General features: G+C 38.2%; 1 pseudogene; it reads left to right on the top strand.

Moving 5' to 3' along the window:
* Positions 1-10,741: 10,741 nt before the first annotated feature.
* Positions 10,742-12,282, top strand: LOC101704512 (HMG box-containing protein 1 pseudogene; annotated as a pseudogene).
* Positions 12,283-22,629: the final 10,347 nt, after the last annotated feature.

Raw genomic sequence — 22,629 nt, 5'->3', positions numbered from 1 at the left:
TTGGGGATCAAGGTGATGCTTGCTTCCAGGAAGGAATTTGGGAGTATTGCTTCCCTTTCAATTTCATTGAAGAGTTTAAACAGTAGTGGCAGTAGTTCTTCTCTAAATGTCTTGTAGAATTGAGCAGTGAAGCCATCAGGGCCCGGGCTTTTCTTAGTTGATAAGTTTTTAATTACATTTTCAATTTCATTGGTTGAGATTTGGTTGTTCAGAACTTTTTGGTCTTCTTCGTTCAACTTTGGTAATTCATATGTATCTAGGAATCTGTCCATTTCTTCTGTGTTGTCCATCCTATTGGCATATAGGTTCTGGAAGTAGGTATTGATGATCCTCTGGATTTCTGCTGGGTCTGTTGTCATTTCACCCTTTTCATTCCTAATTGCATGGATTTGGGCCTTTTCTTTCCTTTTTCTGACAAGGTTGGCTAAAGGTTTGTCAATTTTGTTGATTCTTTTGAAGAACCAACTCTTGGCTTCATTGAGTTTTTGTATCATTCTCTTAGTCTCCATTGCATTGATTTCTCCTCTGATCTTTATAATTTCTTCCCTTGTATGAGGTTTGGGGTTGTCCTGCTCTTCTTTTTCTAGAAGCTTGAGGTTCAGCATCAGGTTGTTCAATTGGGCTCATTCTGTTTTCCTAATATGCAAATTCACTGCTATGAATTTCCCTTGTAAAACTGCTTTCATTGTGTCCCATAGATTCTGATATGTTGTATTGTCATTGTTCTTTAATTGAAGGAACTATCTGATTTCTTCTTTAATTTCCTCTGTGACTCAGTGGTTATTCAGAAGTGTGTTGTTCAATTTCCATGTGTTTATGAATTTTTTCGAGTTTCTTTTGCTACGGTTCTCCAATTTCATCGCACTATGGTCTGATAATATACAGGAGATAACTTCAATTCCTTTGCACTTACCTAAACATATTCTGTGTGTGAGTATGTGGTCTATTTTGGAGAACGACCCATGAGCAGCTGAGAAGAATGTGTAATCTGATTTTGTGGAGTGGAAGACTCTGTAAACCTCTGTTAAGTTCATTTGTTCAAGAGTTCGATTGAGTTCTAGTATTTCATTATTTATTTTTAGTCTAGTTGATCTATCTCTTTGTGACAGTGGGGTGTTGAAGTCCCCCCAGTACAATTGTATTAGTGCATATATGACTTTTCATGTCCATTAGTATTTTTTTATATAGTTGGGTGCACTAGTGTTTGGTGCATAGATATTTATGATTGTCATCTCTTCCTCTTGGATTCTTCCCTTTACAAGGATGTAGTGTCCTTCCTCATCTCTCTTAATGAGTGTTGGTTTGAAATCTACTTGATCTACCAAGAGGATAGCTACTCCTGCTTTTTTTCGGTTTCCTGTTGCATGGAGTATTGTTTTCCACCCTTTAACTTTCAGTCTATGAGTTTCCTTTTGAATTTAGTGTGTTTCTTGTGTGCAGCATATTGTTGGATTTTGCTTTTCAACCCATTCTGCCAGTCTATTTCTTTTGATTGTTGAATTGAGACCATTAACCTTGATGGTTATAACTGAAACGTATTGACTTGTCATTGCCATGACTTTTTCTTTTTTTTGGGTTCTCCCCCTTTACATTTAATTTCTTGTCATGCCAGATGGGTTCATTCTGCTTTGCTTTCTGGGGTTGTGATCCTCAGTGTCTGTTCCTAGGATATTGTGTAAAATTTTTTGGAGTGCTGGTTTGGTATTCACGAAGATCTTAAGGTGCTCTTTGTCATGAAAGTATCTTCTTTCTCCATCCATTTTGAAAGATAGTTTTGCAGGGTACATCAATCTGGGTTGGAGGCTGTTTTCTTTTAGGGCTTGGAATATGTCACTCCAAGGTCTTCTTGCCTTGATGGTTTGTGTTGAGAAGTCTGCTATGATTCTCATGGGCTTTTCTTTGTATGTGATTTGTTTCTTTTCTTTGCTTGTAGAACTTTGTTCTTCCGTTGTGTTTCTGGAATCTTAACAATTATGTGCCTATGTGCAGATTTTTTTGATCAAGGCTATTTGGAGTCCTATATGCCTCACTTATCTGTATGTCAAGCTCTTTTTCCATGCTTGGGAAGTTTTCTGTCATTATTTCTGTGAAGAGATTTTTTTATGCCATCTCCACTCTGTCCTGTTTCTTCATTGAGCCCAATCAATCTTATGTTATTCTTCTTTGCATCATCTAGTAGCTGACGGATTGATTTCTCATGTTCCCTTCTAATTTTGAAGCAATTTCTCTTTTCCTGGTCACTAATTGCAATCTTATCTTCTATATCTGAAATTCTGTCCTCACATTGGCTCATTCTGCTGTGTAGACTTTCAGTGGAGTTTTTCATCTCCTGGATATCTATTTGCATCTATTTTATGAATTCCATTTGTTTCCTATGTTGGGATTCCATCATGTTCCTCAGCTCCTCTCTAGATGTATTAATCACGTCTTGAACGAGGGGTACAATTTCTCCTGTTATCTGACAAATTATTTCTGATTTCATTTTTTCCAGATCCCCTTTTTGTTGCCAGTTCAGTGGATCCAGGTGTTTGAGTATCAGAATGCTCCATCTCACTTCCCTTTGGGGTTGCTGTAGGTGATCTGGAAGTCTGGTTTTGAGACTTATTTATGTGTTTTCTCATTTCGACTGGGGCAGGGGGCTTTTAGCGCCTGCATGGATTACCTCCTCTGAGCTGGGTGAGGTGGGACAGGGGCCGGGAGCAGCGGTAGGGATGGTGACCCAAAAGCCCTTTCCTGTGGGCTGGGAGCAGCCAGAGGGATGGTGGCCGGGAAGCCCCTTCCTCTGAACCAGGATTACTGGGACTGTGGCTCATAAGACCCTACCTCTGGGCTGGGAGCGGTGGGAGGGATGGTGGCCTGGAAGCCCTTTCCTCTCAGCCAGGAGCAGCGGGACAGAAGGTGGCCTAAAAACCCCTACCTCTGGGCTGGGAGCAGCGGGACTCAGCACCTTGGTTTTGTGGTCTGGTGTCTTCTGCGTCTTTGTAGTGTGGAACCAGGTGGCTGTCTGTCTGCAGGGGGGGTGATTAAGCATCTTCCACAAGACTTGGGACCTCTGTAGGGCGTGCACAGATCTGCCTGTCTGCAGTGGGCTGATTTGGTGTGTTCTGTGCCACTTGGGACCTCGGTAGGGTGTGGGCAGACCTGCCTGTCTGCAGTTGGGTGATTCGGCATCTTCTGCATGACTCGGGACCTCAGTAGGGCGTGCACAGACCTGCCTGTCTGCAGTGGGCTAATTAGGCATGTTCTGTGTGACTGGGGACCTCAGTAGGGTGTGCGCAGACCTGCCTGTCTGCAGCTGGGTGATTCGGCATCTTCTGTGCACTCTGGACCTTTGCAGGGCCTAGGTGTTGGATTTTGTCAAATGCTTTTTCTGCATCTATTGAGATGATCATATGGTTTTTTCCTTGGCTCTGTTAATATTTTGTATTACATTTATTGATTTATGGATGTCGAACCATCCTTGCATCCCTGGGTTAAATCTGACTTTGTCAGGGTGTATGATCTTGATGACCTTCTGTATTATGTTTGCCAGTAATTATTGAGGATATTTGCATCTATGTTCGTTAGGGAGATTGGCCTGTAGTTCTTTTTTTTTTGGTTTTGTTTTTCCCTGGTTTGGGAATCAAAGTAATATTTGCTTCCAGTAATGAATTAGGAAGTATTGTTTCCCATTCAATTTCCTTGATGAGTTTAAAGGGTAATGGCGATAGTCCTTCTTTAAATGTCTTGTAGAATTCAGCAGTGAAGCTATCTGGACCTGGGTTTTTCTTTGTTGGTAAATATTGTATTATATTTTCAATTTCACTCATTGTAATTGGGGTGTTTATAATTTCTATATCTTCATCATTTATGTTTGGCAATTTATATGTATCTAGGAATCTGTTCATTTCTTCTGGGTTTTCCATTTTATTAGAGTAAAGGTTCTTGAAGTAGGTATTGATGATCCTCTGGATTTCTGCTGGATCTGTTGTGATTTCACCTTTTTCTTTCTTAATTGCATGGATTTTTTGTTCTTATTGCATGAATTTCTTTCCTTTTTTGATAAGGTTGGCTAAAGGTTTATCAATTTTATTCGTTCTTTTGAAAAACTAACTCTTTGAATCATTGATTTTTTGTATCATTCTCTTAGTCTCCATTGCATTGATTTCTGCTCTGATCTTTGTAATTTCCTCTCTTGTAGGAGCTTTGGGTTTGTTATGCTCTTCTTTTTCTAGGAGCTTGAGGTTCTGCATTAGGTTATTTATTTGAATTCTCTCTGTTTTCCTAATATGGGTATTCACTGTTATTAATTTCCCATGTAGAACTGCTTTCATTTTGTTCCATAGATTCCTGTATGTTGTACTGGCCTTATCATTTACTTATAGAAATGGTCTAATTTCTTCTTTAATTTCCTTTGTTACTCATTGTTTGTTCAGTAGAGTGTTATTCAATTTCCTTCTGTTTGTGGGGGTTTTGTGGTTTCTTGTGTTATTCATCACCAATTTTATTGCAGTGTGGCCTGATAATATGCTGGGGATAACTTCAATTCTTTTACATTTACTTAGACATGTCCTATGAGCTAGCATGTGGTCTATTTTGGAGATTGACCCATTTGCAGCCAAAAAGAATGTGTATTCTGATATTGGGGGGTGAAACAGTCTGTAAACATCTATTAAGTCCATTTGTTCAATAGCTTTGTTCAGTTCTAGAATTTCTTTGTTAATTTTTTTCTAGATGATCTGTCTATTTGTGATAGTGTGTCATTGAGGTCCCACACTACAATTGTATTAGTGCTTGTTTGGTTTTTCATGTCCATTGATATTTGTTTTGTATAGCACTGGTCATTCAAGAGATGCAAATGAAAACAATGCTGAGATTCCACCTCACTCCAGAAAGAATGGCTGCTATCAAGAAATCAACCAATAACAAATGTTGGTGGGGCTGTGAGGAAAGACAAAGACTGCTCCACTGCTAGTGGGAGTGTATACTGGTGCAACCACTGTGGAAATCAGAATGAAGATACCTCAAAGAACTAGGACTGGAAGTCCCATTTGACCCAGCTATTTCCCTGCTGGGTATCTTCCCCAAAGAATTAAAAGTATCATACCACAGTGATATATGTGCACCCATGTTCATAGCAGCACAGTTTGTGATAGCTAAAACTTGGAAACAGCCCAAATGCCCATCAACTGGAGACTGGATAAAGAAAATGTGTGTGTGTTTTGTTTTTTAATAAAATGGAGTACTACTCAGCCATAAAAAATGAGAAATTAGAGACATTTATTACTAAATGGATACACGTTGAAGTGATACTCAAGTGAAATAAATAGGACACACATGTGTAAATACTGAATAGTTTCTCTGGTGTGAGAAACTGAAAGTGTAAATAAAGACTAAAAGGTATAATAGATAATGTGAAATAGGAGGAAAAGGTGCAAAGGGGAAGGGGAAGTGGGAGGCATAGGGGAAAGGAAACAAGGGAATGGAATTAATATAAACAAATTAAAAAAAGTAAATAAAGTCTCTGTAAATAGTGCGGGATGGCGGGGTTGAAGGGCGGGCAAGGGCAGGGGGAAAAATGAGAGCCAAGAGAGATTATGTAAAGGTGCAAATTTCCAAAAATGAATGTCATTATATTGTATACCTAAAATGTACCAATATAAGGATATATAAAGTTTAAAAAATAAAACAAATGTGTTTTGTATAGTTGGGGGCATTCATATTTGGTGCATATATATTTATGACTGTCATATCTTCCTGTTGGATTTTTCCCTTCACAAGGATGTTGTGACCATCTTTGTCCCTCTTAATTAGTTTTGGTTTGAAATCTACTTTGCCTGCAAATTAGATTGCTACCCCTGTTTTTTTTCCGGGTTCCTGACATATGGAGAACAGTTTTCCATCCTTTTACTTTCAGTCTATGAATCTCTTTTTGAGTTAGATGTGTTTATTGTATATAGCATATTGTTGGATTTTGTTTCTTAATCCATTCTGCCAATCTATTCATTTTGATTGGTGAATTGAGGCCATTAACATTGATAGTTATAATTGATAGATATTGACTCTTCTTTGCCATGATGTTTTACTGTTGTTGGGTGTTTTATTTTTTATTTTTCTCCCTTTCCCTTTAGTTTCTTACCTTGCCTGATGGCTTCCCTCTATTGGGCCTCATGGAATTGTGACCTTAATTGTCTTTTTCTAGGATATTGCTTTGAATTGTTTGCAGTGCTGGTTTGATGTTCATGAAATTTCTCTGGTGGTGTTTGTCATGGAAGTATCTAATTTCCCCATTGATTTTGAAAGATAATTTTGCAGGATATAACAGTCTAGATTGGAAGTTATTTTCTTTTAGGGCTTGAAATACTTCACTCCAGACTCTCCTTAACTTGAGGGTTTGCGTTTTGAAGTGTGTTGTGATTCTGATGGGATTTCCTTTGCAGGTGATTTGTTTCTTTTCTTTAAGTGCTTGTAGGATTTTGTTCTTCTGTTGGGTTTCTCGGATCTTGAGTATTATATGTCTAGGTGTAGATTTTTTCAATCATGGCTATATGGAGTTCTATATGCCTCACTTATCTGTATGTCCAATTCTGTACTTCTGTCTGTGAAGTTTTCTACATTACTTTTATGAACAGTTTTTAAAAAAATGTCAATTGTACTTTCTCCTGCTTTTTTGTTGACTCCTATCAGTCTTATGTTATTTTTCTTTACATCATAGAGCAGCTGCTGGATTGATTTCTCATGGTCCCTTACTTTTTTTTTTTAGAAATCTCTTTTTACATGGTCATTGATTTATTGATGTTGAACCATCCTTGCATTCCTGGGATAAACCTGACTTAGTCAGGGTGTATGATCTTCTTGATCACCCTCTATTCTGTTTGCCAGTATCTTGTTGAGGATTTTTGCATCTATGTTCATTAGGGAGATTGGCCTGTAGTTCTCTTTTTGGGTTGGGTCTTTCCCTGGTTTTGCAATCAAAGTAACACTTGCTTCTATGAATGAATTTGGAAGTTTGCTTCCCTTTCGACTTCATTGAAAAGTTTAAAGAGCAGTGGGAACAGTTCTTCTCTAAATGTGTTGTAGAATTCAGCAGTGAAGCCATGAGGACCTGGGCTTTTCTTTGTTGGTAAATTTTAAATTACGTTTTCAATTTCACTGATTGTAATTGGGGTGTTTAGGGTTTTATATCTTGTTTATTCAACTTTGGTAATTCATATGACCCTAGATATCTGTGCATTTGTTCTGTGTTTTCCATTTTATTAGAGTACAGGTTCTTGAAGTATGTAGTGATGATCTTCTGGACTTTTGGTGGATCTGTTGTGACTTCACCTTTTTCATTCCTAATTGCATGGATTTGAGCCTTTTCTTTTCTTTTTTGATAAGGTTGGCTAAGAGTTTATCAATTTTATTTATTCTTTAAAAAAACCCAAAGCTTTGATTCATTGATTTTTTGTATTGTTCTCTTAGTATCCATTGCTTTGATTTCTGCTGTGATATTTATAATTTCCTCCCTTGTACAAGCTTTGGGTTTGTCTTGTTCTTCTTTTTCTAGGAGCTTAAGATTCAGCATTGGGCTGGGAATTTAGCTCAGTGGTTCTGCTGCCTGCCTGGCAAGTGCAAGGACATGAGTTCTATCCTCAGTACCAAAAAAAAAAAAAAAAGATTCAGCATTAGGTTGTTTATTTGAGCTTGCTCTGTTTTCCTACTGTCAGCATTCACTGCTATGTATTTCCCTCATAGAACTGTTTTCATTGTGTCCCATAGATTCCTGTATGTTTTTCTGGCATTATTATTTAATTGCAAAAACTGTATAATTTCTTCTTTAATTTCCTCTGTGACCCATTGGTTGTTCAGGAGAGTGTCATTCAATTTCCATGTGTTTGTGGAGTTCTTTTAGTTTCTTATACGATTCATCTCCAGTTTACTTGCACTATGGTCTGACAATATACATGGGATAACTTCAATTCCTTTGTATTTACTTAAACATGTTCTATGAACTAGTATGTGGTTTATTTTGCAGAATGATCCATGTTCAGCTGAAAAGAATGTATATTCTGATTTTGTGGGTTGGAACACTCTGTAGACATCTATTAAGTCCATTTGTTGAAGAGCTTGGTTCAGTACTAGTATTTCATTGATTTTTTTGTCTAGATGATGTCTATTTGTGACAGTGTGGTATTGAGGTCTCCCATTACAATTGTATTAGTGCTTATTTGGTTTTTCATGTCCCTTAATATTGTTTTGTATAGTTGGGGGCATTAGTATTTGGTGCATGCCTCTTTCCTTTCTTTCTACCTTTGTTCCATCTTTCTTGCTCCCTGATTCCCCCTCCCCATTTTCCTCTTTTCCTTCTTTTTTTGTGGCATTGTGTAGTGAACCCAGGGCCTTTGCACTGAGCTACTCCTCAAGCCCTTAAAAAATTAATTTTTTTTTTCAGAGATAGGTTCTTGCTAAGTTGCTAAGTTGCCAGGCTGGGTTCAAACTTGTGATCCTCTTGCCTTAGCTTCCCAGAGTACTGGGAATGCAGGGATCCACTACAATGACCAGTTTCCTTCTTTTCTTTTCTATCTCTCCCAACATTTTCCTTTCCCTTTCCTGCTTACTTTTCCCAGAAGGTGTTGCCAGACTAGGATAAAAATGATCTCCCCATATGAATTTCACTTCAGAGACTGGATGTCCCGTAAGGTGAGTATAATGTCTCAGAAGAGTAAAAAATTTTGCTTTGGGATGTCTCCCATGTAAGTATGCATTCTACCACTGAGCTATATCTCCGGCTCCATGACTATTTTCTTTAATGATTTTAATTTGAACTTTTAATTTTTATTGAGCGTCCTTGGGGCTCCTATTTAGCAATTGCATTTAAGAAGTTTCTTAATATGTGTTTGATATTTTTCTTAAAAATAAAATAAAAAATTCCCCTTAGAGGAAGGTGTTTGCCTAGATTATTCCTATGACAGTAATAGCCTTGCAGGAGAATTTAAGTTAAAAAAAAAAAAATTTAAATGTGGAGAGTGACATTGAAAGAATAGGATATCCCACTAGAGGGAGCCACTCACCCATAGTATCTACTAACTCCATGTCTTGAGATTATGGTCTCTTCCACAGCTAAATATGCTAAGCGCTGTGTCTCAAGCTCTTAGTTCCCAGCCCATGTTCCAGAGCTCTCTAGGGGCCTCACACAGGAGTTACTGTTACAGCATAATAATTTTGGAATGGAAGGTGGGATGAATTTGGTAGCTACTAACTCAGTCTAATAGTGCAGAAGATGAGCCTGTACCTTGATACAAGCAGCATTTGTTTACTTTCTCCTGGCACAGAAATTATGTCTCTTACAGAGTTCAGGGAAAGGAAAGAAAATTCAATCAAGACTGATTCAGGCTGGGAAAGAAGCAGTTCAGTGCATTCTCATCCTTCATGTTTTCATGCTTTCTGAGAAGCACACACCTAGATGAGGGAGCTCTGAGCACTTATCTTTTAGAGAACAAGCATCATCTGAGAATGTTATTCTCAGGGACAGAGTCCCACAAGAAGGTAGCCCAGAGAGTTCCTGATGAGAGTGTAGGGTCTTTGGGCCACAAGTGGCTCCTGAACTTTCTGGGAGATTTTAAAACCTTATTTCAGAGCTGAGAATGGTAAAGCATGCCTGCATAGGCAGGAGGATCACAAATTTGAGCTCAGCCTGGGCCACTTTGAAATTTAGCAAGACCTTGTCTCAGGAATAAAAAAGGGCTGGGGATGTAGCTCAATGAGAAGGCTCTGCATTCAATTCCCAGCAATACAAAAACAAAAAACCAACCAGCCAACAAACAACCCCTCTATGCCTAGACCTCACCTTATTTCACACAGAAAAATGCATTTAAATTGAGCTACTCAGGACAAGATTTTCAAAACCTGCCAGGTCAATCTCCCCATATGAATTTCATTTCAGAGACTGGATGTCCCATAAGGTGAGTATAATGTCTCAGAAGAGTAAAAAATTTTGCTTTGCGATGTCTCCCATGTAAAGCCTGTTTCCATGATGTCTTATGTTGCCTATGATCAGAGATGAGAAGAAACCATGTTTGCTTCCCTAGTTTGAGCAAATGAACTTCAGCCCTTGTGGGAAGACAATCTCTAATACTAATTTAATCTTGAGTTTTCAGGGTATCTGAAGTCTTCTTTGATTCAGTGTTCCAGGCTTTTAAAAAATTTATGTGAAAAATGTCACGGAATATATATATATATAAAGTTAGGATATTTTTCCATTTATTCATGTTTTTTGTTGATTTCTTACAGGTTTTGGTGTATAGCTCTTTCTCCTCCTTTATTATATTTACTCCCAAGTATTTTACTTTATTATTTTTAAAAATTAATTTTCTTGGTACATTTTAGATAAACATAGTGATCACCTTCATCATAGGGAATTTGTACCTGTACATAATATATCTTGATTCTTCTTTTTTCCCAATCCCCTCCCCTCCCTTCAACCCCTCTTCCTCTCCTTATTTATAAAAAGTTTATTTCCATTTTTTCTTTCTATTCTTTTTTTCCTTCTTTCCCATCCCCCTTCCCTGTTTCCCTTCCCATTTGAACATTTTCTTCCTATTTCCCTATATGTATTATACATTTTGGCCCTTATTTACCCTTTTGGTTTCTCACACAAAAGAAACAATGTGGCATTTAAACATGTATGTCTGATTTATTTTACTTTAGAGCATGGTCTCAAGATGTATCTGTTTACCTAGAAATGTCTCAAGTTTAGAGACTTAATAATAGTGATGGGTTTGTCAGAGCACCATAACATGGTGTGGGCAGTGAAGACAAATCAGATGCCTAATGTAGTCCTGAAGCTACTATTCCTGATGGACAAAAGAGCACCAGGAAGGAATGACTCCCTGGAGTTGCTGCAGTGTAATGAGAATTTTCCATCCTCACCTGGATATAAGTCCTGTGATGAGCACATGGAGCTTGATGACATTGAATTTCAGGCTGTTCAAAGTGATCTTACCCAATCTTCCATATACCAGCTAAGTTCAGATGTGTCACATCAAGAGTATCCAAGATCATCTTGGAGCCAGAGTAACTCAGACATATCAGAAAATATTTACCATGAAAATGAGATGGATTGGCTGACAGAATTATCAAATATTGCCACAAGTCCACAAAGCCCACTCATGCAGTGCTCATTTTACAGCAGATCATCTCCTGTAGACATCATTGCTACAAGCAAATTTACATTCCTATGCACGCTTCCTGCTAATGTCTTCTTCAAAGAGTGAGCCAGCCTTCCCACATCACCACTGGAAGGAAGAAACACCAGTGAGACATGAGAGGGCAAATAGTGAGTCAGAGTCTGGCATTTTCTGCATCTCCTCCCTGTCAGATGATGATGACTTGGGATGGTGTAATTCCTGGTCTTCAACTGTTTGACACTGTTTTTTAAAAGGCATACAACTGTGCTTTCATAAGGGAAGCAGTTAGGAATGGCAAGATGTGGAAGATTCTGCTAGAGCTGAAGGTTGTAATAATCAGGAAGATCTCCAAATGGGCACTCACAAGGGGTATGCTTCTGATGATCTGAAGTTATTATCACATGAAGAAAGTGTATCACTTGGTGAATCTGTATAGAAGTTGACTTTCAATCCTGGTACAGTAGAAGATGGCTTATTTACAGTAGAGTATAAGCTGGACCACCATTTCTATGTTAAAAATAAAGGTTGGTCATCATTTTACCCAAGCTTGACTGTGGTGCAGCATGGCATTCTGTGGTGTGAGATCCATGTTGGTGACATCTGTCTACCTCCTGGACACCCCAATGCCATTAATTTTGATGATTCAGGTGTTTTTGATACATTTAAAAGTTATGACTTCACACCTATGGATTCTTCTGCAGTCTATGCCTTGGGTAGTATGGCTCATCAGCATCATGCATCTTTATCTTGTGGTCAAGACTTTGCAGAATCTGGACTCAGTAAAAATTGTGGCTTGCCTGGATCATCACAGCTCTATTCCAGTTCTTTGTATGCTAAAGCTGTCAAAAAGCACAGCTCAGGGACTGTGAGTACCACTTCTCCCAATAAATGCAAAAAACCAATGAATACCTTCATTCTTTTTGTCAAAAAGAAGTGAGTTGAATATACTCAGATGCATCCAGAGAAAGATAACAGAGCCATAAATGTGATCCTTGGTCACTGGTGGAAAAAAATGAAGAAGGAAGAGAGGAGAATGTACATATTAGAAGAAATAGCTTTCACTGAAGAACAAAAATGTTTAAATCCTGACTGTTGGAAAAAGAAAAGAACCAATTCAGGCTCACAGCAACATTAAACCAGGATGCTATGTTTTTAAGTTTATAGTTGCAAAAACGTTGACTCTTGATGGAAAGGCTTAAGAAGATCATTGGTCCTGAATTCATATGACCATAAGGTACTTATAGCACTGAGTCTTGAAATGATTTAATAATATGAGTGAGGATTTGTTTTCTCCATTAGAGCATTAACTATGCTAAAACTACCAAAATTTAAACCAAATTGCCTTATTTTCCTTCCAACCTTCACATGTGTCTATCAGGTAACACAGACTTGAAAATTGATATCCTGTGGTGTTAAAGTACAGCAGAAAAGGATACGAAGAGTCACGCAGAAAACACTGAATCAGCCCGCTGCAGACAGTCAGGTCTGCGGATGCAGTCCTGAGGTCTCCAGTCGTGCTGAAAACACCAAATCAGCCCACACCCCGGCAGCAATCCACTGGAATCCCCCCTTCTCCTTTGGCCTCTTCTCTGTACAGCCACCTGGTTCCACACTACAAAGACACAGAGGACAACTGACCACCAGACCACTGTACTGGAGCTAATCAGGTTCTCAGCATTTAAAGAATTCCTGCCCAGAGGTAGGGGCTTCTGAGTCACTGTGCCACTGCTCCTGGTCCAGAGGAAGGGGCTGCCCGGCCACCATCCTTCCCGCTGCTCCCAGCCCAGAGGAAAGGGCTTTTGGGCTGCAGTCCATCCCGCTGCTCCCGGCTCAGAGGTAGGGGCTTCTGAGCCTCCCTTCCACTGCTCCTGGTACAGACGAAGGGGCTTCTGGGCTGCCAAACATCCTGCTGCTCCTGGGCCAGAGGAAGGGGCTTTCACAACCATCCCTACCACTGCTGCTGGCCCATGGCCCACCTCTCCCAGCTCAGAGGAGGTGAGCCATGCCGATGTCAACAGCACCACCCATGCCCCCTCCCCCCAGTTGAAATGAGAAAACACATAAATAAGTCTCAAAACCAGATTTCCAGATCACCTACAGCAATCCCAAAGGGAAATGAGATGCAACACTCTGATACTCAACCACCTGGATCCACTGAACTGGCAACAAAAGGGGATCTGGAAAAAATGAAATCAGAAATAATTTCTCAGATAACAGGAGAAATTGTGCTCCTAGTGTAAGACATGATTAATTAATTTAGAGAGGAGCTGAGGAACATGATGGAATCCCAACATAGGAAACAAATGGAATCCATAAAGCACATGCAAATAGATTTCTAGGAGATGAAAAACTCCATGGAAAGTCTACACAGCAGAATGAGCCAATGTGAGGACAGAATTTCAGATATAGAAGATAAGATTGCAATTAGTGACCAGGAAAAGAAAAATTGCTTCAAAATTAGAAGGGAACATAAGGAATCAATCCAGAAGCTGCTAGATGATGCAAGGAAGAATAACATAAGACTGATTGGGCTCAATGAAGAAACAGGAGACAGTTGAGATGACATAAAAAATCTCTTCACAGAAATAATGGCAGAAAACTTCCCAAGCAGGGGAAAAGAACTTGACATACAGATAAGTGAGGCATATAGGACTCCAAATAGCCTTGATGAAAAACAATCTACACATAGGCATATAATTGTTAAGATTCCAGAGACACAACAGAAGAACAAAGTTCTACAAGCAGTAAGAGAAAAGAAACAAATCACATACAAAGGAAAGCCCATCAGAATCAGAGCAGACTTCTCAACACAAACCATCAAGGCAAGAAGAGCTTGGAGTGACATATTCCAAGCCCTAAAAGAAAACAGCCTCCAACCCAGATTGATGTACCCTGCAAAACTATCTTGCAAAATGGATGGAGAAATAAGATACTTTCATGACAAAGAGCACCCTTGGAACTTCCTGAATACCAAACCAGTACTTCAAAGAATTTTACACAATATCCGAGGAACAGACATTGAGGATCACAACCCCAGGAAGCAAAGCAGAATGAACCCATCTGACATGACAAGAAATTAAATGGAAAGGGGGAGAACCCAACAAAAAGAAAAAGTCATGGCAATGACAAGTTGATACATTTCATTTATAACCATCAATGTTAATGGTCTCAATTCACCAATCAAAAGAAATAGACTGGCAGAATGGGTCAAGAAGCAAAATCCAACAATATGCTGCATACAAGAAACACACTTCATTCAAAAGGAAACTCATAGGCTGAAAGTTAAAGGGTGGAAAACAATACTGCATGCGACGGGAACCTGAAAAAAAGCAGGAGTAGTTATCCTCTTTGCAGATCCAGTAGATTTCAAACCAACACTGATTAATAGAGATGAAGAAGGACACTACATCCTTGTAAAGGGAAGAATCCAAGAGGAAGAGATGACAATCATAAACATCTATGCACCAAACGCTAGTGTGCCCAACTATATAAAACAAATATTAACGGACATGAAAAGTCATATATGACTAAGCAGTCTTATGAGGGAAATTCATAGCAGTGAATACACATATTAGGAAAACAGAACGACCCCAATTAAACAACCTGATGCTGAACCTCAAGCTTCTAGAAAAAGAAGAGCAGGACAACTCCAAAGCTCATACAAGGGAAGAAATTATAAAGACTAGAGGAGAAATCAATGCAATGGAGACTAAGAGAATGATACAAAAACTCAATGAAGCCAAGAGTTGATTCTTCGAAAGAACCAACAATATTGACAAACCCTTAGCCAACCTTATCAGAAAAAGGAAAGAAAAGGCCCAAATCCATGCAATTAGGAATGAAAAGGGTGAAATTACAACAGAGTCAGCAGAAATCCAGAGGATCATTAATACCTACTTCCAGAACCTATACGCTAATAAGATGAACAACACAGAAGAAATGGACAGATTCCTAGATACATATAAATTACCAAAGTTAAATGAAGAAGACCTAAAAATTCTAAACAACCCAATATCAACCAATGAAAATTGAAAATGTAATTAAACTTATCAACTAAGAAAAGCCCGGGCCCTGATATCTTCACTGCTGAATTCTACAAGACATTTAGTGAGGAATTACTGCTACTACTGTTTAAACTCTTCAATGAAATTGAAAGGGAAGCAATACTCCCAAATTCATTCCTGAAAGCAAGCATCACCTTGATCCCCAAAGCAGAGAAAGACCCAACTGAAAAAGAGAACCATAGGCCAATCTCACTAATGAACATAGATGCAAAAATCCTTAATAAGATAATGGCAAACAGAATGCAGAAGATCATCAAAAAGATCATACACCCTGATCAAGTGGGGTTCATCCCAGGGATGCAGGAATGGTTCAACATACACCAATCAATCAATGTAATACACTATATCAATAGAGCCAAGGACAAAAACCATATGATTATCTCCATAGATGCAGAAAAAGCATTTGACAAAATCCAACATGCATTTATGATAAAAACCATACAAAAATTGGAATAGATGGTCTCTACCTCAATCTGATAAAAGCCATCTATGAAAAACCAACAGCAAATATCATACTAAATGGTCAAAAACTGAAATCCTTCACACTAAAATCAGGAACAAGACAAGGATGTCCACTATCACTACTCTTGCTCAACATAGTTTTGGAAACATTAGCCATGGCAATTAGACAAGAGAGAGAAATAAAAGGAATAAAGATAGGAAATGAAGAAGTCAAATTGTCATTATTTGCAGGTGACATGATACTCTATATAGAAAACCCCAAGAACTCCACCAAAAGTCTTCTAGACTTAATAACCAAATTCAGTCAATTAGCTGGTTACAAGGAAAACACACAAAAAACAATAGCTTTCCTCTACACCAATGACAGACTCACTGAGAGAGAAATAGGGCAAACAATTCCTTTCACAATAGCATCCAAAAAACTGAAATGCCTAGGAATCAACCTAATAAAACAAATCAAAGACCTCATCTCTGAAAACTATGGCACTCTGAAAAGAGAGATTGAAGATGATATCAGAAAATGGACAGACATGCCCTGCTCCGGGGTAGGAAGGATTAATATAGTGAAAATGGCCATACTTCCAAAACTGCTATATAGATTTAGTGCAATTCCAATTGAGATCCTAGCAGCATACTTCATAGACCTCAAGAAAACAATCCAAAAATTCATTTGGAACAAGAAGAGACCCAGAATAGCAAAAGCAATTCTAGGTAACAGACATGGCAGGGGGTATCACAATCCCCAACCTGAAACTCTACTACAAAGCTATTGTGATAAAAACAGCATGGTACTGGCAAAGAAACAGACATGAGGACCAGTGGAACAGTTTAGAAGATGCAGAAACAACTCCAGACACACTCAGCCATCTCATCTTTGATAAAGGAGTCAAACACCCTCACTGGAGGAAAGATAGCCCCTTTAATAAATGGTCCTGCAAAAATTGGGTTTCAACTTGCCAAAGATTAAAACTATAGCTATATGGTTCGCCATGCACTAAACTAAAATAAAAATGGATTAAAGATCTAAATATTAAAGTAGAAACACTGAACCATTTATAACAAAGGTTAGGTAGAACTCTTGAAGATATTGGTGTAGGAAAAGATTTTATGAACAAAACCTCAGTTGCCTGTGAACTAGCACAAACAATCAACAAGTGGGATCTCTTCTTATTAAAAAGCTTCTGCACAGCAAGAGAAACCACCAGCAGTGTGAAGAGACAACCCACAATGTGGGAAAAAGTCTTCACCTGCTTTTCCTCATACAAAGGTCTACTATCTTGAGTCTGTAAAGATCTTAAAATTATCAGACCTCCCAAATTTAAAGACCCAATCTGAAAATGGGCATCTGAAATGAACAGATATTTCTCAGACAAAGAAGTAGAAATAGCAAATATATACATGAAAAAATGTTCAACATCACTGGTCATTCGAGAGATGCAAATGAAAATAACGCTGAGATTCCACCTCACTCCAGAAAGAATGGCTGCTATCATGAAATCAACCAATAACAAATGCTGGTGGGGCTGTGGGGAAAGAGGAACCCTGCTCCACTGCTGGTGGGAGTGTAGACTGGTGCAAGCACTGTGGAAATCAGTATGGAGATACCTCAAAGAACTAGGACTGGAAGTCCCATTTGTCCCAGCTATTCCACTGCTGAGGATCTTCCCCAAAGAATTAAAAGAATCATACCACAGTGATATATGTGTGCCCATGTTCATAGCCACACAGTTTGTGATTGCAAAAACTTGGAAACAGCCCAAATGCCCATCAACTGGAGACTGGATAAAGAAAATGTGTTTATTTCAATAAAATGGAGTACTACTCAGCCATAAAAAATGAGAAATTAGAGACATTTATAGCTAAATGGAGGCACATTGAGGCAATACTCTTAAGTGAAATAAATAGGACACACATGTATAAATACTGAATAGTTTCTCTGGTGTGAAAAACTGAAAGTGCAAATAAGGACTAAAATGTATAATAGGTAATGGGAAATATGAAGAAAAGGGGCAAAGGGGAAGGAAGTGGGAGAGGTAGGGGAAAGGAAAGAAGGGTATGGAATTAATATGATAAAATGGAAAAATGGGAACAGAATCTTTGTAAATAGGGAGGAATGGAGGGGTTGAAGGGAGGGCCGGCCAAGGGTGAAAGCTAAGAACCAAGAGAGATTATGTAAAGCTGCAAATTTCCAACGATGAATATCATTATATTGTATACCTAAAATGTACCAATGATTAGAATGAATAATCGATAATGCAAAATGGGAAATAAAGGTTCAAAGGGGTAGAGGTAGTGGGAGGGGCAGGAGAAAGGAAAGAAGGGAAAAGAAAAATGCTGAGAAATGGAAAAAATGGAAATAAAGTCTTTGTAAATAGGGAAGGGTGGAGGGGGTGAAGGAAGGCCTAGGAATGGGGAAAAATAAGAACCAAGATGCATTATGTAAAGGTTCAATTCCCAATGAGAAATGTCATTGTGTTGTATACCTAAAATGTACCAATAAAAGAATTTTAAAAAAAAGAAAAGGAGATGAAGTGTATATGTGTTTATTTTAAATTGTTCTAAGGGGAATTTATAAACCTGTAACTGCTGTTTATACATTGGCTCCTTCCTGCTTATTAATCTGCATGTATACATGATGGAAATAAGCAGAAGCTGTGAGTTGAGCTTTCATAAGCATCCACCACATGACCCATCATCTGTGCCAAACACAGGCCCTCTCAGTCTGCCCAGTGCCAAGAGACTATAAAACATGTGGCAGGTGGATCGCATCGCTGTCAACTGCTGCAGTTCCTGTGGGCATGCTGAGTTTTTCACCAGGTGGCAGCACTAATCCATTATTTCCAATAGAGACCAGCCCAGCCAAGGGAAAGTTAGTTAATCACATTGGGATATAGCCACTGCAATGGTTGTATTAACAGTCGACACCCTTGTATTTTTAAACTCTTGTGTCCTGTATCTCCTCAGCCACATATCTTAAATATATTTTTTCATCATATCTTTATTGGGGGGCAGTCTTTGCACTTATTGCAGTACAACACTTACAATTTAATTTTCCTCCAATTGTCTAAAATTAGAGCAAATACATTGGCAATACAGCTGCCTTTTCTCTGTGCCACAATCATGGCTTCTCATGTTACTTACAAAATGGTGTTTGGTTAGGAATCACAGCTGTAAAATTGATTTCAGTTCATCACACTTCTTCATGATGTTGCCCCTCAATTTTGCACACTATATTCTTGTATATTATTTCAAATAAAATTAAAAAAATTTATCTCTGAAAAAAAAGAAATGTCTCAAGTTTATCCTTCTTTATGGCATAGTAGTGCTCTATTGTATAAAAACCCCACATCTTGGGCCGGGGATTTAGCTCAGTGGTGCTGCCACCTGCCTTGCAAGCGCAACGTCCTGAGTTCGATTCCCAGTACAAAAAACCCCACAAAACAAAACAAAAACCCCTGACATCTTTATCCATTCATCAATTGATGGACATTTGGGCTGTTTCTAAGATTTAGCTATTACACTCTGTGCTGCTGTAAACATGGGTGTGCATATATTGGTGTGGTATGATCCTTTTAATTCTTTTGGGAAGATACCAAGAAGGGGAATAACTAGGACAAATGGAATCTCTATTTTGGCTTTTTGAGGAATATTCATACTGATTATCACAGTGGTTGCATTACTCTACACTCCCACCAACAGTGGAGAAGTGTTCCTGTTTCCCCACAGCCACTCCAGCATTTGTTATTGGTTGATTTCTTTTTTTAAATTCATTGTTTATTGGTATATTTTAGGTATCCAATATGATCACATTCATCATTGGGAATTTGTACCTGTACATGATATATCTTTGTTCTTATTTTTCCCATTCCTCTTCTCTCTTCTCAGCCTCCCCACCCACCCTATTTACAAAAGCTTTGTTTCCATTTTTTCCTTATTTTCTCATTTTATTCTTTCCCTTCTTTCCTTTCCCTGCTCCCCCTCCCTAGTTCCCCTTCCCCTTTGAACATTTTCTTCCCATTTCCCTATATCTATTATATATTTTGGTTCTCATTTACACTTTAAGTTTCTAACACAAGAGAAACAGTTTGGTATTTACACATGTGTGTCCTATTTATTGTACTTAAGAGTATAGTTTCAAAGTGCATCCATTTAGCTATAGATGTGTCTAGTTTATCTTTCTTTATGGCTGAGTAGTACTTCATTTTATAAAAAAACCCCACATCTTCTTTATCCAGTCACTAGTTGATGGGCATTTGGACTGTTTCCAAGGTTTAGCTATGACAAAATGTGGTACTATAAATATGGTGTACATGTATCACTGTGATATGATGCTTTTAATGCTTTTGGGAAGATATCAAGAAAGGGAATAGGTGCATCAAATGGTACATCTAGTTTTAGCTTTTTGAGGAATTTCCACACTGATTTTCACAGTGGTTGCACCAGTCTACACTCCCACCAACAGTGGAGGAGGGTTCCTTTTTCCCCACAGCCCCACCAGAATTTAGTATTAGTTGATTTCTTGATAGCACCTTTTTTTTTTCTGGAGTGAAATGGAACCTCAGAATTGTTTTCATTTGCATCTCACAAATGACCAGTGATATTGAACATGTATCATATGTCCATTTGCTGTTTCTACTTCTTCTTCTGAGAAGTGTCTATACATTGCAGATGCCTGTTTTTGGATTGGGTCTTTAAATTTTTTGTGGGTCTGATTTTTATGAGTTCTTTATATGTAGTATAGAGTCCTTTGTCTAGATAGTAGTCCTTTGTCTGAAAAAAGGCTGGTAAATGTTTTTCCCACATTGTGGATTGTCTCTTCATATGGTTGGTGGTATCTCTTGCTATGCAGAAGCTTTTTAAAAAATTTTATATCTTTAATGGTACATTTTAGGTATACAATACAGTTACATTTATCATTGGGATCGTGTACCTTTACATGATGTATCTTGGTTCTTATTTTTTCCCCATTCCCCTGCCCTCCTTGCACCCCCCACACCTTTCCCTATTTACACTTTGTTTCCATTTTTTTCTTTTTCATATTTTTTCTTTTCCTTTCTTTCCTTTCCCCTACCCCTCCCACTTCCCCTAATCCTTTAGACCTTTTCTTACTATTTCACAATATCAGTTATACATTTTGATCCTTATTTACACTTTTAGTTTTTCACATCAGAGAAACTATTTGGTATTTACACACGTGTGTCCTATTTATTTCACTTAAGAGTATGGCCTCAATGTGCATCCACTTAGCTATATATGTCTCTAGTTTCTCATTCTTTATGGCTGAGTAGTACTCCATTTTATAAAAAAAACCCCCACATCTTCTTTATCCGGTCTCCAGTTGATGGGTAATTGGGCTGTTTCCATGTGTTAGCTATTACAAACTGTGCCGCTATAAACATGGGTGTGCATATATCACTGTGGCATGATTCTTTTAATTCTTTTGAGAAGATACCCAGCAGAGGGACATCTGGGTCAAATGGGACTTCTAATCATAGGTTTTTGAGGTATCTCCATATTGATTTCCACAGTGGTTGCACCAGTTTGCACTCCCACCAACAATGAAGAAGGGTTCATTCTCCCCACAACCCTGCCAGCACTGGTTATTGGTTGATTTCTTGATAGTAGCCATTCTTTCTGGGATGAGGTGGAATCTTGGCATTGTTTTCATCTGCATCTCTTGAATGGCCAGTGATGTTGAACATTTTTTCATATGCTTATTTGCTGCTTTTTCTTCTTTGTGTGAGAAATGTCTGTTCATTCCAGATGCCCATTTTTGAATTGGGTCTTTATATTTGGGGGATCTGATTTATTTTAGTTCTTTATATATTCTAGATAGTAAACTTTTGTCTGATGAACAGTTGAGGAAAATTTTTTCCCACATTGTGAGTTGTCCCTTCACTCTGTTAATGATTTCTCTTGCAGTGCAGAATCTTTTTAATAAGATGAGATCCCAGTTGTTGATTCTCTATGCTAGTTCCTGTGCTACTGAGGATTTGTTCATAAAGTCTTTTCATATGCCAATGTATTTGAGAGTTCTACCTAACTTATTTCCTGCAAGTTTAGCACTTCTGTTTTAATATTTAGATCTTTAATTCACTTTGATTTTAGTTTAGTGCATGGTGAAAGATAGGGATCTAGTTTTAATCTTTGGCAGGTTGAAATTCAGTTTTTCCAACACCATTTATTAAAGAGGCTATCTTTCCTCCAGTGAGGATGGTTGGTTTCTTTATCAATGATGAGGCAACTGAGTATATCTGTAGTTGTTTGTGCATCTTCTAATCTATTCCACTGATCCTCAGGTCTGTTTCTTTGCCAGTACCATGCTGTTTTTATCATAGTGGCTTTGTAGTATAGTTTCAAGTTGGGGATTGCGATACCCCCTTCTATGTCTCTGTTGCCTGGAATTGCTTTTGCTTTTTTAGGTCTCTTGCAGTTCCAAATGAATTTTTGGGTTGTTTTCTCTAGTTTTGTGAAATATATTCTTGGGATTTCAATTGAGATTGCATTGAATCTGTACAGCAGTTTTGGAAGTATGGCCATTTTCAGTATGTTAGTACCATGCTATTTTTATCACAGTAGTTTTGTAGTATAGTTTTAAACTGGGGATTGTGATACCCTCGGCCTTGCCTTTATTGCATAGAATTGCCTTTGGTATTCTAGGTCTCATTTGGATCCAAGTAAATTTTTGGATTGTTTCTGTAAGATATATGCTGTTGGAACTTCAAATGGCATTGTATTAAATCTATATAGCAATTTCAGAATTATGGCCATTTTCACTATATTGGTTCTTCCTACCCAGGAGCAAGGGATGTCTTTTCATTTTCTGATATCCTCTTTAATCTCTTTTTTAAGAGTACTGTATTTTTTTTTTTTTTTTGGTACCAGGGATTGAACTCGGGTCCTTGCTCTTTTGCAGCAGGCTGCAAAACCACTAAGCTAAATCCCCGGCCCAAGAG

Source organism: Heterocephalus glaber, unplaced genomic scaffold (genome assembly GCF_053883595.1).
Source record: "Heterocephalus glaber isolate CG9 unplaced genomic scaffold, H.glaber_assembly_v1.0 deba00001569, whole genome shotgun sequence".
In the NCBI taxonomy this organism is placed as follows: Eukaryota; Metazoa; Chordata; class Mammalia; order Rodentia; family Bathyergidae; genus Heterocephalus; species Heterocephalus glaber.
Note: the sequence above shows the minus strand (reverse complement) of the source record. Positions and strands in the feature narration are given on the sequence as shown.